The following is a 6,693-nucleotide window of genomic DNA, read 5'->3' as shown; positions in this document are numbered from 1 at the left end:
ATAAAGCTAAGTTTGTGACTAAAGATTATAGTCAGCGCGAGGGCATTGACTATCAAAAAATCTTCTCATTTGTAGCCATTCTAAAATCTATCCGCACTTTGCTTACTGTTACAGCTTACTATGATTATGAAATCTGGTAGATGGATGTAAAAATTATCTTCCTGAATAGATATCTTGAGAAAGATATCTATATGGAGCAGTCTATGGATTTCATATCTGGTGATGGTGACCACAGAGTCTGCAAGCTGCAAACGTCCATATACAGATTAAAGAAAACTTCTCAGAGTTAGAATCATCATTTTGATGAAGCAATCAAATCATTTGATTTCATCAAAAATGAAAAAAAATCTTGTGTGTACAAAAAGGTCAGTGGGAGTGCGATGACATTCTTCGTATTGTACGTGGATGATATTCTTTTCATTAGGAATAATATTCTCATGCTGACCACGGTCAAAAGATGGTTGTCCAAGGAATTCTCCACGAAAGATCTAGGAAAAGCGTCCTATATTCTTGGAATAAAGATCTATAGGGATAGACCTCAACGGATGCTTGGTCTATCACAAAAGCTATACATAGAGAAAGTGCTGAAGAGGTTCAGCATGAAAAACTCCAAGAGATGTCTCTTACCTCTTAGACATGGTATTAGTCTCTCCAAGATGATGTGTCTGACCACATCTGAGGAAGTGCAGTGCATGAGTATGATTCCTTACGTCTCGATCATACGGAGCCTCATGTACCTCATGTTATGTACTCAACCTGATATTGTCCTTGCCGTGAGTGTCACGAGCAGGTATCAATCGAATCCAGACGAAGAGCACTAGATAGCTGTGAAGAATATCCTTAAGTACTTAAGAAGGACTAAGAATTTGTTCTTGATCTTTGGAGGTGATTTTGAGTTGCGAGTCTGGGGGTATACTGATTCAGACTTCATGTCTGATCCTGATGATAGAAAGTCTATGTCAGGATACATGTTCGTTTGCAATGGTGGCGCAGTTAGCTGAAAGAGTTCTAAGCAACTCATCATAACGGATTCGACCATGGTGGCTGAATATGTTGCTGCTTCGAATGCTGTAAAGAAAGGCTTCTGGTTCAAGAAGTTCATCGTGAAATTTAAGGTTATGACATCGGATATCGTACCGCTGTACTATGACAACAATAAAATCATAGCACTTACTAAGGAGCCGAGGTCTCATCAGAAATCTAAGCACATCGAGTGACGGTTTCATATCATACGCGACTACCTCGAAAAGAAACATATCGAGGTGCGAAGAGTAGACTCTGCGGACAATGTGACAGATCCACTGACTAAACAGTTGAGCCAATCGAAAATGAAAGTTCACCTTGAGAAGATGGGACTTAGATTTGTGGCCAATTGACTTTAATCCAAGTAAGAGATTATTAGATGTATGTCCTAGAAGCCAATATGGCTGACACATTGTAATAAATCTATGGCATAATTTTATACTTAATACATTGATATGACCAATAAAAGGGTAAGTTTATTTTTCATTCAAGTATAATGTGTCCTTGAATCGTTCATGGAATTAGTTTCGATACATATTCTTAAGATGTTGAGAATTAGAGACATGTATTTAATTTCTAAATACTTCCGATCATAGGATCATCATGAAGATGGTGATAGATCTGGATAGACTGTTGTATAAATCACTTCTTTCAAGATAGATGAGTCTCTGGTCTATTGTGTAGAGACACAGAACGACGAGTGCGAGTAGTTGTTAGAAAACAACTAGTACTCAGCATGACTATATGAGAGATCATTTGAATTTCTATTCGACCATCAGTGATTATCTTTATGCTGTAGTTGTATGACTGATCTTTTGACTTAAGATGGTACTGCTACTCACAGTGAGGCTGCTAGAGTTTGACTGACACATAAACATGGATCTCAATGAGCTCTTGTAGTAGATATTGACGATAGTTGGTCCACTATAGGAGTGGGGTGCACATCAAGATAGGATCTATCAACTTTGATAGAGAGTAGTCCTGTGAGATTTGATAGGCTAAGTCTAAGAGTCTGTGGTCACAGTAGTGTGATTGATGAAAAAGAGTTTCCATAAAAATTACAACTGGACTTGAGCTAATCGAATCTATCATATTACTGATGATGAAGTTTGATGATTTATCCATGACCTACCATCTAGTCATGACTCACGATAGAGGGACTAAATCACATATTAACTATACCTAGAGATTTATTTTAGTTATACTGGGTTGCCACTACATACTGCTAGGTGTTACTGGTAGAGTGTGAGAGCTTACTAGGATTGTTCTGGATCGACAATCCTTATTGAGTTAGAGTGAAATTGTTCCGACCCATTGAAAAGAGTTTCAATGATACTTTCATAGAGATCATTGTATATCTCACTACCAGATAGAATTGAACCTATGAGGTCACACAACAAAGGGATTAGGTCTGGAATAAGCAATTAAACTTATGAAGTGTCAATTGGATTTAGAAAAATTCATTGGGTTCATGATAACCTTGCTGGCATATGGTTGGACCAAATTCTCCTTTCCGTTGGGATTACTTATTTGATAAGATAATTCTAATTTAATTATTTACTAATAATCTAAATAAATAAGATTCATTAGATTCCAATTGTTAGGTGTCTAAGATTATGAATTATATAAATTAAGGGTATAAGTCCTTAATTAATTTTCTTGATAGTTATTCTTGGACGCCACCTTGATTTGATCAAGTTGGGCATGTCCATTGATTAGAGGGCCTTTAGTTCTCCTATGGGACGTCTCTTGGGTGTGTTTTGGGGTGTCTAATTATAGGGACAAGGGCTCCAATTGTTGGTGCCTAAAGGATCTCCTAAAGTAAGTTGGATAACTTAAGTTAATAGAAAAAATAATGCAAGTATGACTTGTATTATGAGATTGAATAGGATTCAATCCTCATGCCTATTTAAAGGGATCTCCCCTAAGATCCCTAAAGCATCCAAACCAACAGCCCCCATGCCCATAGAAGGTCTCCACACCCTCTCTTCCTCCCCTTTTCTCTTCTCTTTTGGGCGTTCTATATGCCCCTTCTCTTGGGACGCACGTCCCAAGGTGTTCTACGCTCAAGGCTGTTGGGTGCCTCTTTCTTGCTGGTTTCTAGCATCTGGTAGCAGCACGTAGCAAGAAGAAACTCTAGAGAAGAGGATAAGAAGAAGATCAAGGAAAGAGATCAAGTATTGATCGCGATCCAGACTTCATTCAGATTCAGCAGGCTGAATTTTTGGAGAAAAAAAATTCAGATTGAAGAGGACTGTTCCAAACTGATCCTGAGTAGATACTCGTAGAGGTCGGATACTTATACAGTTAAGAGAGAACCTCTTCTCTTTCAGATCCAGATTTGAAGAAAAGGATTGTAAAATAGATATGTGATTTGATCACAATCTGAATTTCAACATACATCAATTTCAGCATATAAAATAGATTCATGTGGTTTTATATTTTCATACATGCATAATTCAAATTAAAAGTATTTTAAACTTGTTCTCCACTGTGATATTTAAAAAATAAAATTTTGAAACATATATGCATGTACCAAATCTCGAATTCCAACATTTATAGCCCCTAAAAGTAGGATAGATCGGCATCTGAAGCTAGTTCCATATGACACTAGTAGCAGATAATGCTAGTGGGCATATGATCCTATCAATGGATAATAGTAGTTGGCATATGATACTAGCAATAGATAATAGTAGTTAGTATTTTATTGATTACAACTATGTCATAGATATAATAGTAACCTTAGCATTTAGTCTTAGAGAAATAATTGCAATATGAAATGGTTTAATGGGCATGATTTACAATTTTTTTATATTATACATTTGAAACTATATTTATCAAATATTCATAATTTATGTCTGCATGATTGGCTTTGTAACTAGCTTTATTATCTTGTACTGTGAAATATTTTATTTTATAATATCTATTATTTTTTAAAATGATACATTGTTATAAATAAATTTATACTTGATCTGTTAAGATAGTATAAGATTTACTTACTGAGTTATGTAGCTCATATCTCCTTTTATTTATTTCACTAAGATTAAAGAATGATTCAGGTTTTGAGTTTGTGCTGGCCAGCGTGGCAATTTTGTGGCAGAATTTTAGCTTATTAGTTGCTTATGAATTTGTAGGAGGTGACTTTATGAATATAAGGTTATATATTTTGGTATTTAAATTTAGATTCAGATGCTTTGAAGTAGTTTTTGTTTAATTATTTAATGGATGTTGAATTTGGATCCTTTATTTTATTTGAGATTATGTTGTTGACTTTGTGTTATTATGAGCGGTATCCTATGGTACCATCATCGTGTTATATATTTCAAATTTGGAGCTTGACAAAATGAGTTCAAAATAATTCATGTTATGAAACTAAGACATAGCTGAAGCGGAGGCCGAACCAAGAGTTTCAATTTTTCCCGCATCCAACATAAATGAATTTGAGGTCGAAACATAAGGATGATAAGTAGCCCAACTACGAAGTACATTAGCAAGTGTTGCAGTCATACATCCTGCCTAGCTTGGCTGAATTTTTATTCCGGCTTCTCATAGTCCAAGCAAAGGTTGAGGAGCAGTAAGAACAGAGGCCCGATCTATCTTTAGTTTGCCTAAAAAGAAAGCACATCAATGTAAGACTACTTTCCAAACAATATTGTAGAATGTTTTAGATTCAAGATCTGCACAGAAATAGAAAGCACGCTCTTGGGTAAGCCACTGATTTTGGATCTAACTTGGGAGACTTTTGGTGTGGGAACTCAAAGTTGCTCCCATATAAGGAGCAAGGTATTGTAGTGTAATGGACAAATCCACAGTTTTGACTATCATAGTGCTGTGTTCTATCACCTCTAGTTCTTGAGAAGTAGTTACTGCTTGAGCTATGGAAGATGCTTTTTGATTAATAGCTATATAAATATATATCTAATTTTATCTTTTATTTTTTCAGTTAAGAATTGTACCCATGGCTGCTGCTATTTTCTCCAGACTGGTTTTCCCTGGTGATTAATTCTTGCCAACCGGATCCTATGTCAATAAGCCCTGTTTGCTGAGATTCATGTATAAAACATCTCAAGATAATACCTAAAGCAGGAGTTCAATTCACTGATGGCCAACTAAAGCAAGCACTTCACCAGCACCATCTTTGAAGTGTGTTCCTTCTTTTCCACATTAGAGGTTCAAAATCTAGCATTCACCCTCTATAATTTTATTACACACTGGAGGGTCTGAATTGTAGCTGCTTGAGAAGTTGAGAATAATCCATTGTATTTCAAATTAATATCCCTAAGGTTGCAAAGGCCTTTCAGACTTGTAGTTAGTGTGGACTCTCAAGAAAGTAGATGAATAGAAACAAGGAAAATTTTGATCCACATGGCACAACCAGAATATTCTTTGTTTTCCTCTCTCACAAACTCTTGCTTGCATGGGAGAGAATTGTATATCGATAGAATGGCCATTAAATTATTGCATTGGTGCCCCTCCACATCGATCCTTAACAAAGTCTTTATAAGCAGTACCTTGAATATGCTAGAAAAGTTTAAAACTGCTAGAGATCAGTCCTCGATTACGTTAGTTCTTCCACACTCACCCTGAACCCTCTTTTGGATGACCTTAACTAGGTCCTTGGCAGCCTTCATTTGATTTTTTTCAAATAATTCAAAAATATTTTTAAGGTCTTTGCAGTGATAATAATTCATAAAAGGTTTTGAGATTAAAATGATGCTTTAAAAGATAAATTCAAAAGTCAATTTCTCTTAACTATGTATACAAATGGATGGGAATGGTGGACTGATCTATCCCCTTTTTTTTGTCGAACAAGATTACAAAGGGTTCTATGCCCCCACCTAGTTTATTGAGAGAAATTTTAAACATATTGCATGCAAGAAGCAAATTCAAAATACTAATAATAATGCATGATAATTTTACTAACTGAACCAGATGTCATGTACTCATACTATTCTCTATTGAATCAACTGATTATTATTAGAGCTGTCAAGATGGACCGACCTGCCCCGATCTATCTCTAAATGGGACGGGACAGGTTGACCCATTTAACTAGCGGGTTGAAAAAACTCCAACCCGATCCGATCCATCATGGACTGCGGGTTAAATGGGCCAACCCACTAAAATTCTCTCCTCAAAAAAAAAAAAAAAAAAAAAAACTGTTAACCCTTCCCTCTCCTCTCCGCATCCCCTCCACGATCTCTGGAGAGTTGGTAATTTTTTACTAAACAAAATAGGCGGATAACTAGACAAGAGTCAAGGCCTCAAGGGGATTCGGTAATATTCTTTTTTTTTACCAAACAAAATAGGTGGGCCAGCCCGCCCCAATCCGCCAAGCCAAACGAGACGAGTCATTTGACTCGCTTTTAGATGGGTTGCTAAAGTATGAACCCAACCCGCCCTATTTACATAGCGAGGCAGGCCAACCTGATGAGCTCAACCTAAATTAATAGCTCTAATTATTATATGTACTTCAATATCAAATCAAGTTTATATATTGTTTGATCGGACCTCCAAAATTGTAGATCCAAAATAAAATTTCAAAATTGTAGATCCAAAACAAAACCAATTAACAAATTTTGAAGAGGATGCCCCTTACCAGGCAGGAGCTGCAAGTGGAGAGAATTTTCATAAAAGAAGATTTACCACCATTATCGGATGGATCCGAAATAA

This window comes from Elaeis guineensis, chromosome 11, assembly GCF_000442705.2.
Source record: "Elaeis guineensis isolate ETL-2024a chromosome 11, EG11, whole genome shotgun sequence".
In the NCBI taxonomy this organism is placed as follows: Eukaryota; Viridiplantae; Streptophyta; class Magnoliopsida; order Arecales; family Arecaceae; genus Elaeis; species Elaeis guineensis.
Note: the sequence above shows the minus strand (reverse complement) of the source record.